Source organism: Macaca thibetana, chromosome 8, assembly GCF_024542745.1.
Source record: "Macaca thibetana thibetana isolate TM-01 chromosome 8, ASM2454274v1, whole genome shotgun sequence".
Taxonomy (NCBI): domain Eukaryota; kingdom Metazoa; phylum Chordata; class Mammalia; order Primates; family Cercopithecidae; genus Macaca; species Macaca thibetana.
The window spans coordinates 108,583,016-108,601,236 of NC_065585.1; the positions used below are offsets into that span (position 1 = coordinate 108,583,016).

At 38.6% G+C, this 18,221-nt stretch overlaps 1 long non-coding RNA gene across 1 annotated transcript in view; it reads right to left on the bottom strand.

The window, feature by feature from the left end:
• Nucleotides 1–531: 531 nt before the first annotated feature.
• LOC126961824 (uncharacterized) overlaps nucleotides 532–18,221 on the bottom strand; it is a 100,832-nt gene continuing 83,142 nt past the window's right edge. Inside the window, exon 4 of the long non-coding RNA XR_007728433.1 lies at nucleotides 532–677. This is a non-coding gene — a long non-coding RNA (uncharacterized LOC126961824). The remainder of the gene's footprint in view (nucleotides 678–18,221) is intronic.

The following is an 18,221-nucleotide window of genomic DNA, read 5'->3' on the forward strand; positions in this document are numbered from 1 at the left end:
ACTAGGTGAAAGAGTTTCTGATTTTATTTTGTTGTTATCCTTATTGGGTTGAAATCAAATGGACAGCTAAAGCAGTTGTATCCAATTCAATTCAGTATATAATTAAATGTGTATCTCTTATATGCCAGTCACTTTGTTCGACATTAGAGAACACAGATGAATAAAATGACATTTCTTCTTTGAGGAGTTCTTAATCTGGAAGAAGAGACAGAACAGTAAACAATTAGCTGTGACATAACATGCAAACTGCACAATAGAAACCTGATCCTAGTGCTGTGGAAATAATTACACATTGTCTAGGGAAGGACAGGGAGGTGGGAAGGGAAGTCCACAGGGAGTGAGTGACATTGGAGACTCTGAAGGATGGAGTTTCTCCAGGTGAGCACAGAGAAGAGAGGGAGGGAGGGAGGGGAAAACCCCAGGAATGGAGACAGCATGGAGTGAGTAGAGCATTCCAGGAGTAGCGGCCCAGCATCTAGTGTGGTGACAGTGAGGGTTGAAAAGGTAGTGTGCGACCAGGTTGCTGTGGTTCTCTGTCTTCAGTGTGGCCGCGGGGGCAGGGTGTGGGGCACATAGGGGATACAGAGTTGGAGGATTTGGATCTGCATTCTTTCTCACCACTAATAGCACTGTGATCTTTGACAAGTTATTCCTTAATTGTGCCTCAGTGTCCTCATCTGAAAATTGAGAACGATAAAAACAATTTCAAACTCAGGGTATGGTTTTAAAGAGATAGTGAAATGAAGAATTTAGAACAGGGCCTGTCACCTAGAAGTGAGACAGAAATAATATATGGTGGTCGTAGAATAACAGACAAATCCAGGCAACAGTTTTACATGATTAGAAAAAAAGAAAAGAAAAAACTGTTGAAATAACTGCACAAGCTAGAGGCTGATAAAACCATGAAAACCAGGGTGTGGACTGTCATGTGCAACCATGTGAAGAGACCACCAAACAGGCTTTGTGTGAGCAATAAAGCTTTTTAATCACCTGGGTGCAGGTGGGCTGAGTCAGAAAAGAGAGTCAGCGAAGGGAGATAAGGGTGGGGCCGTTTTATAGGATTTGGGTAGGTAAAGGAAAATTACAGTCAAAGGGGGGTTGTTCTCTGGCAGGCAGGAGTGGGAGTCACAAGGTGCTCAGTGGGGGAGCTTTTTGAGCCAGGATGAGCCAGGAAAAGGAATTTCACAAGGTAATGTCATCACTTAGGGCAAGGACAGGCCATTTTCACTTCTTTTATGGTGGAATGTCATCAGTTAAGACAGGGGCAGGGCATTTTCACTTCTTTGGTGATTCTTTAGTTACTTCAGGCCATCTGGGCATATACATGCAAGTCACAGGGGATGTGATGGCTTGGCTTGGGCTCAGAGGCCTGACATGGACCAATCTGGCTAAAAACACTGGATGCAACATGGCCCTGGACTTAACCTAGATTTTCACCCAGGACCTCATTATCTACTCATTAACATCCTAGATCACACACCCACCCGTGCCATGACAGCTCTGGGAACATTTTTATTTGGTGTAAAAATGGGTGACAACACAGTTCCGAGAAATCTCCACCCTTTTCCAGGAATCTTCTTGAGTAATTTACCCCTTGGTTAAAGAAACCCATAAATCTAGAAGCCCCAGGCGCCACTGCCCAACTCTCTCTTGAGTACACCTACACTCCCTTTTCTTGAGTATGTACTTTTTGCTTTGCAATAAATCTCTGTACTTTCGCTATTTTCCAAGTTGTCCTTGAATGCTTTCTCACTGTGGTGTCAAGAGCCTGGACACTGGCTTGGATCAAGGTCCTACTGGTGTCTGGGGACCTTCCCTAGCTCACCAGTATCAGAAGTATACTAAATAATGTTAACTACTGTCAAAATATTTTGGTGGTAAAGAACTTGGAAGGCAAGATGGAATGATGATTAATGGCCTGGACTCTGGTGTCAGACAGACTGGGAAAGTATTTATCTTTTGCCATCCATAGAACCTTGCAAGTGTTACTTAACTTCTCTGTACTTATAAATTACCAATCATTGTAAAGTATCACAATGTGGTTTTGAGAACCGAGAAAGTCCAACACTTAGCAAGTACTCAGTGAGGTTAGCTGCTGTCCTTTCAGAGTCATGAAAGAAGAGGTGAGGGTCTGTGTGGGTTAGGAAGGAAATTAGATGTATTTGGCTCCTGTAGAAAAACATGATAAGAAAGCAACAATAAGAGTAAAATGTAAATAGTTTAATTTGGCATTTGGAAGCAAATGGCTAATGCTTTGTGGTGGTGATCGATGGTGGTGGTGCTATGTGTGTACGTGTGTGTGTATTTCCTTAGAAAATACAGCTTTTAACTGTTTTTAAAAGAGATGGTCATTTGTGGCATTTGCTTGGTGGATACACTGGCTTTGAGTCTTTCCATTCTTCCAAACATAATTTCCACAATCAAGCAGAGCCAAAAATCTCTCTCAATGCAGTCAGAAGCAGGACTCCTGACTCTGAGCATTCAAAATACATTTAGCCTATGAAGCTGTTTGGCATAGCCACTGATTTCAAATGGCAGAAGCCACGGTTTGCTAGGATGGGAGAGGCAGCAGCATGAGGAATCTAGCCAGAATGCTATCTAGAAAGAAATCTAACTGGCATGCTAAACCATTGATGTGTTTGTTTGTTAAAAGGCACTTTGAAAATAATATATTTGAACTATCACAAATCATTCTTGATTATGATTAATCTGTTGTTTTTCAAATGAGGAAAAGGAGTTTCAGACATGTTAGGTAAATTTGCCCAAAATTTCACAATAAGTCAATAGTGGAATCTGTTTGGTCTCCACATTCTCTGTATACATTCTAAAACATCTTTCTGCATGCCAAGTAAGGTAGTTGTTGTGGGCAGAAGTATAACTTGAACCATATGTTTTCCAAATGGAAGTAAACCACAAGGCATCGCTCCACCTTCCTGGTCATAACATTGATTTAAATGAGTAACTCTGACTGTGCTTTAGAGATGGCTTTACAGAAGCAACTTTCAGTTCATGTGTACATTTCCCTGGAACATTATTAGTAAAACTGATCACTTCTCAAATTTGAGGAAACAAAGGCAAGCCATGGACTCATATAAGTAAAGCGGAAGACTGTCACCTTCTTCAGTCCCATAATCCTACCCTATGCTTAGAGGAGCAGGAACTGCCTTTAGGCTCTCAAGACACTGATCAGCATCCTGCCTTGCCATTCTTGAATTGTTTCTATTCCGTCTCAGGGCATCGATCCTTAAATTTGCTTCGATTGTCTTAATACCATGGCAAGACCCACTTCAAGTCCGATACATAAAATTCTTTAAATTAAAAAAATTGAGTTGGAAGATGTAGAAGTCTGTAGATGTGTAATGTGGATGTATATGTAGTGAGATGGGCAGGGGACAAAGGGGTGAGGGAAGGGCAACTGCAGCTGCAAGTTTAATCTAATCTGCCAGCCCCCATTAAGACTCTTCCTCTTCCTTTCATTTCCAGGACTTGAAGCTTGGAAATATCAGGGTTAAGAGAAGCCAAAAATTTGGTGGCACAGGTGGAACATAAGAAACAGTAAGGAAAGAGAAAGGAAAGCCATTCTTTTTTTTTTTTTTTTTTTTTTTTTTTTTTTGCAGCGCCTCCCTCTGTCACATAGGCTGGAGTGCAGCGGTGCAATCATAGCTCACGACAATCTCTAATTCTTGAGCTCAAGTGATCCTCCTGCCTTGGCCTCCTAAATAGCTGGGAATATAGGCATGCACCACCATGACCGTCTAATATTTTAATTTTTCATAGAGACAATGTCTTGCTTTGTTGCCCAGGCTGGCCTCAAGTGTCCCTGCTGCCTTGATTTCTCAAAGTGCTAGGATTACAGGCGTGAGCCACCACACCTGGCCAAAAGTAATTCTATTTGTTGTATTTTCATCCTTAAATTCTGTCTCTCATCTGTAAACATCCTTGTATGATCATGCGATGGCCCACGTGTCCCCAGGCTCATTAACCTATGCAAACTTTGCTTTGATATAAAGCAAATAAGTTCATTTGGACTCTCATGCTACCGTCTATGGAAGAAAACCTACAATCTCATGTCCTTTTCCTTTGGGATACCAGGTATTTTGGGAGGGTTTACAGTTTCTTTCCCAATTTTTTTCTCTTATCTCTTGTTTCTGATTCATCCTTGTTTAATTTTGACTCATCTTCTCTGTTCCACACCCCTTAGCTCTTCTCAAAGCTACATTTTGGGTGCTTAAAGTTTCTTTTTTTTTTTTTGGAAACGGAGTCTTGCTCTGTCTCCCAGGCTAGAGTAGGGTGCAGTGGCACAATCTTGGCTCACTGCAACCTCCGCCACCTGGGTACAAATGAGATTCTCCAGCCTCAGACTCCCAAGTAGCTGGTATTACAGGCGTGTACCACTATGCCAGGATAATTTTTTGTATTTTTAGTAGAGACAGGGTTTCACCATCTTGGCCAGGCTGGTCTCGAACTCCTGACCTCTGGATCCACCTGCCTCGGTCTCTCAAAGTGTTGGGATGATAGACGTGACCTAGCGTGCCCAGCCAGGTGCTTAAGGTTTCTTGACTTTTAAAAATGTCACTCACACGTGTGTAGCAGACTTTTTGATGAAGATCAAGAGTAATGGATGGGACTGCACACAGTCATCATAGAGTCAACAACTTGAAATCTAGCATTACCATGCCTTTTCTCATGAAATCCTCAGGCATCCTCACCTGCATCTCCTGGTTGTCTTAGCCCTTCAGATTCCTGGTCTTTGTGCAGGGCTAACCCCGCCTCCTCTCACTGGTTTTCGTGTCTTCTCCCCGTTTATAGGTTTTTTCATCCTCTCTTTCCAGCAATGCCTAGAAAAAAATAAATTTTTTTCCCTTTATTTTATTATGCATAGTGCTTTAGCTTTCCCTGGTCTTATTTCCCTTGTCTAGTCACATTTTGAAATCTAAAATCAAAATGGCTCATTGAATCTTTTTGGTAAACAAAAGATTGCTCTTTCCTCAAACTAATTTTCCTGCTTTAAAACAATAAAGTCTTTGGGTGAAATCTTAGTTGGGATAAAATTCAGTAAAAAATCTCTTCACAGCCTGTGGGGTTGAGGGGTAACACATTGGATTTAGCTCAGTAACCAGTGAACTAGCTTGAGCAAAGCATACAAAGAAAATATTGCCTGCTTTATTTTACTTTTTTAAAACAATTTAAGTCAGAAAACATTAAAATCCACTGGGGAAATTTATGTAAAGTTGCTTCTCTTATTGTAAGAAATCAAAGGTTCAAAAGTACTTCCAGTGCCTCATGCCTGTAATCCCAGCACTTCGGGAGGCTGTGGCAGGTGGATCATAGGTCAGGAGTTCGAGATCAGCCTATCCAACATGGTGAAACCCCATCTCTACTAAAAATACAAAAATTAGCCGGGCCTGCTGGCACACGCCTGTAGTCCCAGCTCCTCGGGAGGCTGAGGCAGGAGAATTGCTTGAATCCAGGAGGCAGAGCTTGCAGTGAGCCGAGATTGTGCAGAAGATTGCACCGAATTGAATATAGACTCAGAGCTACTGATTCAGTGCCACTGCACTCCAGCCTGGGTAACAGAGTGAGACTTCATTTCAAAAAAAGAAAAAAGAAAAAAAAAGTGCTTGCTTCCAAGCTTTGTGTGTTTTGAAAGTTTCCATGAAATACATCTTGTCCAGTTTAACATTTTTCTAGGGTTTAGATGTGACATGGGGCCTAAAAAATATTTGCAGCTGCATTTGCCACAAATACATAAGGAATACAAGAACAATGACAGGGCGTGGTGGTTCGAACTTGTAATCCCAGCACTTGGAGAGGCTGAGGCAGGAGGATTGCTGGAGCCCAGGAATTTGAGGCTGCAGTGGGCCAAGACTGTGCCCAGGAATTTGAGGCTGCAGTGGGCCAAGACTGTGCCACTGTAGTCCAGTGTGGGTGACAGAGCAAGACTACTCTGTCTCTTTAAAAACAAGCACGCACACACACACACACACACACACACACACACACACACAGAGGAAGAAGGAAAGAAAAGCGGTTTCAAGCAAATTAGTAGCTCTGAATCTACATTCAATATTCAATTTGGGGCAATCCCCTGCACAGCTGTGCTGCAGACTCCCATTATGACCCAGAAGAAAAGGGAATCTCAACAAGTGATTTGAAAAGGTTGGACAAATAGGAAACATTCACACATACAAGAATGTCAGTTCTTAAGTCAACTAAATATTAGGTTGGTGCAAAAGTAGGCCGGAGCGGTGCCTCATGCCGGTAATCCTAGCGCTTTGGGAGGCCAAAGCGGGCGGATCATGAGGTCAGGAGATCCAGACCATCCTAGCGAACACGGTGAAACCCCGTCTTCTACTAAAAATACAAAAAAAAAAAAAAAAAAAAAAAATTAGCCGGGTATGGTGGTGGGCGCCTGTAGTCCCAGCTACTAGGGAGGCTGAGGCAGGAGAATGGCGAGAACCCGGGAGGCAGAGCTTGCAGTGAGCCGAGATTGCTTCACTGCACTCCAGCCTGGGCGACAGAGTGAGACTCTGTCTCAAAAAAAAAAAAAAAAAAAAAAAAAAAAAAAAAAGAGTAATTGTGGTTTTTGCTATTACTTTCAAATGGCAAAAACCACACTTACTTTTGCACCAACCTAATAGATGGGAAAGCAGGAGCTTTTTTATGTCCTAAAAATACCTCAGAACTCACCTTGCCCATGTACTCAGCTACACACAATTCTAGTGGTTCAGAGAGTCCTGCTTTGTGGTGCACTTTCATTCTGAAAGACTTTGGTGAGTCAGAAGAGCAACTTGTTTGAAGCATACTCCAAAAACTCGAGAAATCTTGCTATTCCGAGCATGGATGCCCCTGTAACCTAATATTTCTATTGAATTTATAGACTGATATTATGAATACGTGTTGGGTAGTGGGGCAGGCGTCTGGGTTAAGGGTTCTTTCAACTATTGATCTCAGCACAATAAACAGTAAGTGGTGCCACTGGAAATTGGATTCTGATGTGATGGAAACATGCTGAGTCATCGATTACAGTTATACCCCATGTGTTTCAGGGACATTTATAAAGCTGTGGGGCTAAATCAAATCTGACTTGGAGAATGTACAGAAAATATTTGCAGAAAGCATTGGTGGGGGCAGGGAGATTGTCAAAAATATGACTTTAAAAAGCAGCGTTTAGGGTATTTCTGGAATAATTCTGGGCAAACCACAGAGATGTCTAAAGCTACTTTGAGTGTGCTGAATTAATTGACTTCCTAAAAATTAAATGCAAAATACATAATTTTAGTAATGCAAATTGTAACAAGGACACAAAATAGTTTATGTGCTCTAATGCCTATAAATAGCTTTTGAAAAAGCCCAAATGCCAGGCAAATAAAATATGCCCTTATACATATATTGACTCCTATTAAAACTAGGGAGGATAAAAAAAAAAAGTCATGTTTTGGTAACAAGTACATTTTTTAAAATCCTTGATATAAACTATGCTAAGCAAGAAACTGGCAGATAAATGCTGAGATACAAAAAAAATCTAAAGATGCATGGGCTTCTTTGGGCTTTTTTTTTTTTTTTTTTTTTTTTTGGAGATGGAGTCTCACTCTGTCGCCCAGCCTGGAGTGCAGTGGCGTGGTCTTTGCTCACTGCAAGCTCCGCCTCCCGGGTTCACGCCATTCTCCTGCCTAAGTCTCCCGAGTAGCTGGGATTACAGGCACCCGCCACCACGCCTGGCTAAATTTTTTTGTATTTTTAGTAGAGACGGGGTTTCACCGTGTTAGCCAGGATGGTCTCGGTCTCCTGACCTCGTGATCCGCCCGCCTCGGCCTCCCAAAGTGTTGGGATTACAGGCGTGAGCCACCGCGCCCGGCCAGATACCTGGAATTCTTAAGTGATTAATGATAAAGATTAGGATTTAGAGCTGGAAATAAAGAAGTATTTGCTAAATGATGTAGATATTGATGATGTAAATTTAACTGAGGCCTCAAATTTGAATGGAACCTCCCCCCCACCCCCACCCCCCGCATGAAGAAATCTGACTTTTGTAAATATTCTGTTACTTACCCTTTCTGGTCTATTAAGCAATAGACCATGATAACTGCAAGCAGTGATCGAAGTGTTGCAATGAATTTGTAAACCTAACCACACTTTATGATTTATCACCACATTTTAAGGCGGTGTGTTTCCTTTCTGTATCATCTCGCCTTGTCAAGGAATGTAAGAAATCCTTGTGGGGTGGCCATTGCAAGTGTAAAGCACTGAACTTTGAATGAAGAAATCCATAGTTCAGACTTCACTTTTCCATAACTAGATGTATGACCTTGGGCAAGCCATTTAATTTCTCAGGATAGTTAGACTAAATAGTGTTAATAATTCCAGTTTATTATATGCCAATACACTGCTAAATACATTCTTACACCATTAATAATCCTTTGAAGTAAATATACTTTCATTGACACATACACACACAAAACAGAGTTTTAGAGATGTTAAGAATATTGCCCAAGGTTGCAGGGCTAATAAAGAGCAGAAAAAGGATTTTAATGGAGACGTTTTCATTCTAAAACTTATGTTCTTACTCAACATGCTGTGGTGCCATTCTAAAAATATATGCATTTTCCAAGTTAGCTTGGTAACATAATGGTTAGGAGCATAGATTGGAATCCGGAAAGCCTGAGTTTTAATCCTGGTTATTGACACTTACTAGTTTTGTGACTTCAGTAGGCTACTTGCCCTTTGTGTATCTGAATACTGTCATCTGTAAAATGAAGATAATAATAGTATATCCCCCTTACAGTAGTTAGAAATTATAAGTAATACATTTAGAAGAGTGTCTGATGTATACATTATGAATATTACTATTTACTGTTATTTTCCCTCAAACAAAATGGATATATATATATACTGAGAAAAATGTGAAAATACAGTGGGATGACAGAACAAATATTTATTAATATCCTAATATAGTCAACAAACCTGTCCCAGGTTTTAGGAAATGCAACATTAAAAAATATTGACAGGTTCTATTGTAAACAGCATTCATTCTACAGAGTGAAAATTCTTGCCTTCTTGTTACTTCTCTAAATAAAGTCTCCTGGAAGGTGATTTTTGCTTAGAGAAACTGATATCTATCACACTGCACTCTCCTTTAGATGTCAAAAGCTGAAAATATCTAAGTCACACTGGTAACTTAGCGCCCACTATCCTTTCTCGGTTCATCATAGGTGCCATTCTAAGATGTGGGACTACAGGCGCAAAGCAATTTTTTTTTTTTTGTAAAAGACGGGGTATTACCTTGTGATCCGCCGCCCGCCTGAAAGTAAATTACAGGCTGGTAACTTAGTTTTCTGATTATTCCTTTTAAAATGCATTCTTTTATAGATTTAAAGATATTATATTTTATTTATTATGACTCATTTTTTTTGTGGCCTGGAGAGGATGTATTAATACTTCATGAGAACTTATTTATATTTATAAAGCTTCAAAGAAAATAAAGCTTCAAAACCAAAGGTTTTGAGTTTGAGACTTTTATGTGGTACAAGAATTGGTGTCTGAATGATGGAAAGATTAATTTCACTAGTGGAAAGTAGTTTGTACTTAAAATAAAAGAAAATTAGTAATTTAATAGGTGACATTTTCCACACAATTATTGCTAAGGTATGATTAGAAGTTATGATATTTGAATACTTGGTGAAACTTATATATTTTACAGAAACCCAAAGTATTCTCTGATAACGGTATGTTGGAGATATAGAACTTAACTGCCTGATTAAATCAAGTGAAGCATTTCTGAATTTGCCTAAGGTTACAACCTGAAACAGAGATAAAATCTGGAAATCATTTCTGAATCAAAGTCTAGTAAATCACTAAAATCCAACTGCGTGTCACACATCGTATATAGTGTGAGGGTAGAAAGAGAAATCCAATAAGCCAACAAATACTTACTGAATGCCAATGTATGTCAAGCATTTTCTTTCCACTTGTCACAAAGCAACCTCAGAGTTCTGCATGTTATCACTACTTTTAGTTTGCAGGAAATGAATCCTATTGGGGTTTGGATTCAGCAAATAGTCACCTTTCTGTGTTCTACTGTGGGTGGTTTATTTTCCTACTTCGTTGATGACAGTGGGCTGGGCCATGGACTTGATTTAGCCAAAAGGTGTTGTAAAACATGATTCAATCTGAGACTTGAAATGTGCTTCTCCATTAGAGCCATCTTTCTGTGTTTTTGCCATTGCTACAAAAACATTGTGACATTGGCAGCTCATTTGTCCACAAAGAATTGGAGATATTTTGAGCAGAGCTGCCTTAGGTGACTGTCTCTGGAATCCTTGGTAACTGAGACAATCTAAGGAATCTGCAGATCTGCAATTTGAAACAGACTCACCCCAATTTACCAAAAGACTTTTGAGCATAATAAACAGTGTTTACTGGTGCATATCACTGAGTTTTGGGGTATTTTTTATGTAGCAATAGTTGACAGATACAATTATGCTGACTGAAGTCACATAGTTAATAACTGGGGAAAGAAGATTCTTGCTTTCACATTGCTTAACAATCTAGTCAGTAGAGGAAGATAAATCCAGAGCAATAGACAGTAATTGATAATCTAGATCATACATTTTAGGCAATATTATCTCTTAGAATTTCCACAGATGAAAGATTAGTGAGAACTGGAATGTAGATACAACATTCAAAATGGTAAAGTAGCCCAATATCTCTACTGAGGACACTAGGATTGTCACTTTAACATAGGTTTAAAAGCTCTAAAGGGCAAGTATGTTTGACAATTAGCATCATGCCAAAATCCTGAACCAATGACATGGGTCCTAAGGCCATTAAGATGCTCTTCTCTGCAGTGCCTGGAAGAAATCTCAACAGTCCTTGTTAAAGCAGTACTCTAGGGAGTGACGATCAATTGATAAAAGTTGGCATGTAAGCCAAAATCTGTGTCTCCCTCAATCTTGGCAGAAAATCTATCAAGAGATATTAATATGTTGGGGCTCATGGCACAATACCCAAAGTATGGTGCTCTGGCCTGCTAAATATTTAAAATGAAAAGAGATTAGAAGGGCTGAGACCTCTCTGACTTTCTCTTGCCCTCCTATCTCTGACCCCTCATTCTCTCCGAAGCCAGTTATAGAAACCAGAGTCCCTCTTCCCCAAGTTAGGTCAAAGAGACTAGAACCTTTTCCTCCAAAGGAAATCATAAACCTAGAAAGGCCATTCTCTTCCTTCTCCATTCTCCCTTGAATCTGTCATTCTAGAGAGGTCCTGCCCTGTACCCAGGAGGAAAGAATGCTACATATAGCAGCCAAGAAGAATCTGAACAGACAGGCCTTGGTGGGGTTCCCCACTACCTCCATCTGTTACCATTAGGTCATATTGATTTTTCCAATCACATTTTTACATCACTGCTAGGCAGTTTTGCTTGGGTCTATGGGTATTCATTTCTGAAAGCTCTCGTGTCACATAAAATTTTGCTTAAATAAATTTGTTATGCTTTTCTCTTGAGAGCCTGTCTTTTGTAATATACCTGCTGGCTGTGACACTTATGATGGGTGAGGAAAGGGATCACATCTTTCTAACCTGCAGTTTTGGCACACAACCCAGGGTGGCTGAGACAACTGACTTGCTCTAGAGCCTGCAGATGAGAATCTGGAACAACTGACAAATAGCCAGGCAAGAAAAGGTAAGAACTTTGTACTAAGGTCAGCTCTCCTGGATCTCGGACTGTAGTGCCTGGTTGAGAATAGAAAGTAAACATTTCTCTTTATCCCTCCCCTTCTAAATTCAGGTTAGCTTGAGAAAATCATTTGTTTGGATCATGAGTCTTTTGTAAATCTGGTTTTGGTTTGGGGATACCCATTTCTTATTGGTCCTTTCCCTCTCAGGGACAGCTTTTTCTTTCTTGTCTCATTTTGTGTCCTGAGAGTTTGACTTTGTGACCAGTGAGAACACACTCTGATTTCTATCAGCTGGAGGACAATATTTTACACAGTATCTATTTAAAAATTGTTTCAAAAATATATTTGGTAACTTAAAACCAAATATTTTTTATCTGTTAAGTGAAATTAACAGATACTCATTATCGGGGTCATTTCTAAGTAAGTTAAAATAATGAAACATAAATTGCTAAGCATAAATTTAAGTTTATATATGTTGGCATCTCTTCTTTTCACGTGGTATAGGGAAGCTAAATACATTTGGTTCTATTAATAAAAATTGAGATAAAGTGAGATTTTAAAAATTATAAAATAGTGAATGCGGATGTAATAGAGTTCAAAATGCTTGCTAGATTTCACTAGAAGTAAAGATAACTAAGTTCAGTATTAAGTAATGTGACTACATTACTAGAAATTATAAGGGAAACAATTATGTATGTGAGAAAAGTAAGGTGTATTTGATAAGGAGAAGTATGAGGAATTAGTTTTTCTTCAAAATACAAAGCTAAGCATATGAAAAAAGGTTATAAAAGGTTTTTGTAAATCTTATATTGTGTGATTAAAACTTACTGAGATTGAATGAATTTATTTAAAAGATTTCATTAAAAATTAGCTTTAGTATTAATATTACACAGATGCAGAAGTCAAACTTAGTCTGTTAAAACAGAATATTGGTCTGAAAATTTAGTTTTCTTTTTTTACAAGCTGTTGCTTAGGAAACAAATATTATATGTTTTATAAGATTTTTTTGTAATTATTGTTGTCTTTTATTAGGCCTTTGATTACTTAAGAAAAGTGAGTCTTCTTAATGTTAAAAGAGGTAAGTTGTTTTTTGCAACTACGTGACCTTCTGTTTTTGCCTTTAAAATATTTTGTTGTTGCTTCGATTAAACAGATAAACAAAAAGACCCTATTCAATTGTTTAAACCTATTTACATTTTTGACAAACTTCCCTTAATCCAATTCTAAATTTAGTCTTTTGACCTTGAATTAACTTTGGAATTTCCCAGTTTTGCTACTGAAAAACTGAAAGGATGTGTGCCTCACCTTGTACAAGAGCAATAGTAAATGAATTTGGCTTATTTATATGTTAAATTATGTGAGAAGCATTGCCAAATAAGTGATGCCTGCCATTGATATGAGTGTTTCAAAGTTTATATAAAATTCCTGGGAATCTGATATGTTATCAATCATAATTTTGGTAATTATGTTAAAATGTTATTATATGCCATGAAAATAACCAAATTTCCTCATGAGTTGCACCATCAACTTGATGAACTCATCAGATTTTCAACCATAGTCGTTTTAAATATTTGTAATTCAGTTATTGTTTTGATTCTTTTTAAAAAGTATTCCTAGTCAGCTGCAGTATGAAATAGTTTGATGATCAGTTTTTGGCTTGACTTCCTATCCTTGAGAGGCTTCTTAAAAGTTTAATCTGAAATTCCTTATGAAAATTTTCACCAAAGCAAACTTAAAGAGATCCTGTGTGGTCAATCACTATTCTTGCTGTACTTATATAAATGATCAGACAAAGTTTAATGAGTTTAGACTTATTTTGCAAACAAATTAATGTCACTTTGATTATCTTTGGCAGAAATGAGGTAATTGTAGAGAGAAAAATTACATTAAAAAAAACTACAGTACACTGATTATTAGATTCTAGCTCATTATTTCTGAGGATTTGTTATCCACCTGAAATTTGGACTGGATCTTAAATTCTTCCAGTTTCCTCTTATATCTGGCTATGATCCTTTAAACTAATATTTGTAATTTTTCTCTAACCCTTCTAGCTTGGCCATTGAAATTAAGACTGCCTTCTTCCTGAAGTCCCACAAACTGAAGCTAAATGACTGATACAGACTTCCAAGAAATCACTACAACCACTTATATTGAACAGCTTTTGTGCTTGTTGCTATATGAACTACTCAGAATGTTTCTTGGGACACCAGAAACAAATTGCAAATCAGAAAACTCTGTCAGAATATCACTGCCTATCCTCACTCTGACTAAGAATGCTTTGAGCCTAACATATAGAAATCTTAACTGGTTGCCCTCTAGACCCCAAAACTGAGTTCATAGTTTGTTCTAACTATTAACCTTTTCTTTCTTTCTTTCTTTTTTTTTTTTCATAGAAATGCTTCTCATGAAATACCCAATTGTTCAAACTATATACAGGCCTGACTTTGGTAGAAGCCCATCTGCCACACCACCTCCTAAAGTGAGACACAAGTGCTGTTAACTGTCGAACTTGACTTAGCTCTCTCAGGACTGAGAGACTGGTTCAATGGCTTATGAGACACAAGAGCATCCCAATTTCTTGACTGTAAGATTTTTGGGTAAGTTTCATTCAGGGGAATGTTGAGGCTCAGAACATGACATCCTAAAGAATGGTGTTTGTTCATATTGAGCATTTTGAAGACAAGGACATGGGAAGGGCCTCAGAAACAAGGTCACTCTGACCTTTTCCTGCCTTCCTGAATTCCACTCCTCTTTCTTCCACTGAAGGCAGTCGTGGAAACCACAATTCCTCTTCCTTAAGGCAGGTTGCAGAAAAGAGAACTGCTTCCCCCAAAGCAACCCATACAACTTAGAAAGGTCACTTTCTCCCTTCTCCCTCCTCCCTTGAGAAGGACCCTCATTTCAGAGTCCCGCCCACTATCTGGGAGGAGAAATGGTACACAGAGAGGCCAAGGAGAATCTGAACAGAGAGGCCTTGCTGGGTTCCCCTCCCCTCAGCTACTACCCTTAGATCACATTTTGTCCAATCACATTTCTACATGGCTGTGCATTCTTCATCAAACTTAAGCCTAAAAATAGAAAGTTTTCTGTAGGTTTTGGATTTCACTTTTGGGGGCTCCCATGTCAGGTAATACTCTTTGATTGAAAGATTTTTTATGCTTTTCTCTTTTTAACTGTCTTAAAGTGTGAACCATCCTGCCTACCTGGCTGGTGTTTCTCTTTACTCCTTTTTGCCTTTCTTTTCCTGGTCATGTCTTGTACCTTATGAAGAGCTGTTTTTGAACTTATGGAGTTAGCCATCTCTGTCTTGCTTAGTTACTGCTGTCAGTCTACCTGTTCTTTAGTCATAGCAGTATTTTAAGCTCACTACATGCTTCTACCCCTTGTCTCTCAGCCTTCTCCTAGATTTCTTTTCCTTATTCAATTTTGAGTCAACTAATTCAACAAGTCTTTTAAAAGTACCCTAAATTCTCATGACCCTTTCATTTTGTCCTAATAAATTTGTTGTCTCATTGCCTCTAATGCAGATGGGGCATGCACCAGTCTAGGCCACTTTGAGGCAATGGCAGAGAGAAGAGGAGAAAGAAGTGGGGACAGAGGAGTGGAAGTACAAGTGCAAGTAGGGATGGCACTTACCTCCCTGCCACAATGCCTGGTTGGCTGAAGATTCTATGACCATTCTAACTTTAATGGACTAAGCCATTCACCTATAAGGCACAGAATCTTTTTTTTTTTTTTTTAATTCTCATCCTTTTATTTATTTATTTATTTTTCTTTTTTCTTTCTTTTTTTTAATTATTATTATACTTTAAGTTCTAGGGTACATGTGCATAACGTGCAGGTTTGTTACATATGTATACTTGTGCCATGTTGCTGTGCTGCAACCATCAACTCGTCAGCACCCATCAACTCGTCATTTACATCAGGTATAACTCCCAATGCAATCCCTCCCCCCTCCCCCCCTCCCCCCTCCCCATGATAGGCCCCGGTGTCGGATGTTCCCCTTCCCGAGTCCAAGTGATCTCATTGTTCAGTTCCCACCTATGAGTGAGAACATGCGGTGTTTGGTTTTCTGTTCTTGTGATAGTTTTCTAAGAATGATGGTTTCCAGCTGCATCCATGTCCCTACAAAGGACACAAACTCATCCTTTTTGATGGCTGCATAGTATTCCATGGTGTATATGTGCCACATTTTCTTAATCCAGTCTGTCACTGATGGACATTTGGGTTGATTCCAAGTCTTTGCTATTGTGAATAGTGCCGCAATAAACATACGTGTAGGCACAGAATCTTTATTGTTCTACATGAAATTGTCATTTTGTTGCACTCAATGACAAAGTACCATTCAAATGCATTCATTTTCTCTAGTACTCACTTGCTGTCATCCTTTTCAGAGATCTCTTTGGCTCTCGTTTGGTTAATGGCATCAATCCCTAGCAAGCCTCTCAGATTTAGTCTTGTTCTCTTACAGGTCACCCACTATGTTGTTTTCAGGGTGAACATTTTAACAGTTAGAAAATGATAATTTGATTATTCCTATTTAAAACCCTCCTACAGCTTTGCATTGCTCTTGGAATGCAACTGAAACTTTGTGGGAGTATTTCTCCCATAATCTGTGTTATACCTAACTCTGTATTCTCTTACCAAGCTCCATGAACTCTTATATTTTACACTTTATCATGTTGTATTCATTTTGACATTCAAATGTTCTATACTTCCTTATTTCATGGCAGTTGAACATGTGTTTTTTTTCTTACCCTGAAGTTACATTACTTTTTTCTTTTCTCAGTTCCTCAAGCCAGCTTCAATCTAAGCCCCACTGCCCTTAGAATGCCATTTCTAATGACTAGATAAGAGGAGTTGCCCTTTTAACTTTTCTAATTGTTCCTTATATACTTGCTAAGTAGTAGTTATCAGAATTTATTATCATTGATTGTTTAATTATGTCTCATTTCTACTAGACTGAAAGTTCATGCAGTAGTTATCACAGATGTCTTACTCATCCCTCTATCTCCAGTGCTTAGCATAATACTTGGAACATGATGGAACAAAAAACAATTCATCAAATAAGCAATTACATTATTATAGCCTTGGTTAGATGTACCTCTATAGACTCAGTGACTCAGTACATTCTGGGACAGGTTAGGCTGATTCATTGTGAGTCATCAGGTCCATAGGAAACATCAGTAGTGAGGAAGCAAGGAAGATAATTTGAGGATATGTATTTGAGGGACTTGAATCCTACTGTAGTTGCTGCAGGCAATAAGGGGATACCTCCTTTCCTAAGGTACCTTCACCTGAGTGCCCTCTGGTCAGTTTATTGGCAACTTTCTAGCAAGGAAAGTTAGGATAGCTAGCAATTACTTCTAATCATTTTTGATTCTGTGGCATCCAGACACAGCATATCATCTGCAATTACACTGGCAGCTAAATGGCAAAAATTGAGGTAAGATTTGATGTAAATAGAACAAAGAAACCTTGATCTTTATTGAAGATGCATATTCCATTGCACTTAAAAAGAAAGTATTCATTACTCTCAAAAGAGGTGGCAGAAATTCATATTAAAAGTGGAAGGTTAAAATTTGATGGGTTGTTTGTGTCACCCTCAAACATCTTTGTGATCATAGACAACTAAAGAAGTATCAATAGGGACATCTCTTCCTTAAGAAAGCTGGAGAACAAAGAGTTTCCTATATTACTTTGCTTTCAAATTTAGGTGTCATATTTGACATCTAAACATATGGAGAAATGCTCACCAAATCTGATCTTTTTTGTTGTTGCTGTTGTTGTTGTTGTTGTTGTTGTTGTTAAATAAAGTCAATTCAGAAAAAAAATGTCATTCAACCCATAAGATAAAAGCAAATCTGTCTGTGAATAAATTAGAAGTAAATGAACTTGAGGGGAGAATACACTGATTCATACCTCAAAAGGCATGATTTAAAGGCTGTTGTGTAATGAACGTTATGTTTTGTATTTGTAAAAATTGGTATATCACTATGAGATATTTTTAACATGGTTAATATTATGTTTAATATGTAATTGTTATGTTTACCATTGTCATTTACTTCGCTGTAGCCACCCAGTAGTACAGAAAAAGGAAGGGCAAAATATAGATAGTAATGCTAGTGCAATTAAATAGACATCTCTCATGTTTTCAAGATTCATTTGCAGCACAGCGTATTCATGATTCATGTAACTGTTGCTCCCACTAGGATGAAGAACCCTACAAACACGCTCAGCCTCAACAAATGAACTAAGGATCCCTTGGGCTGCCTTTCAACATGGAGAGATTGTTCTTTGTGTTCAAGGTGATGCTACTGGTGTATTAAATACTTATTTCCCACTAAACAAATATCAGCAAAAAGACCAATGCGTAATCAAAAACTGAAATAGAAAAAAAGTATTAAGGTTTGTTTTGAGAAAGCTCTAATGCTCAGATGTTCAGTGAGTTTCCCTAGTGGACTTCCCTGTCTCATGGCCCTCTCAAGTCCTCTTTTCATACATTTAAAGTTTTTCTTTAAGAAATCTCCTCCCTATTTGCTTGCT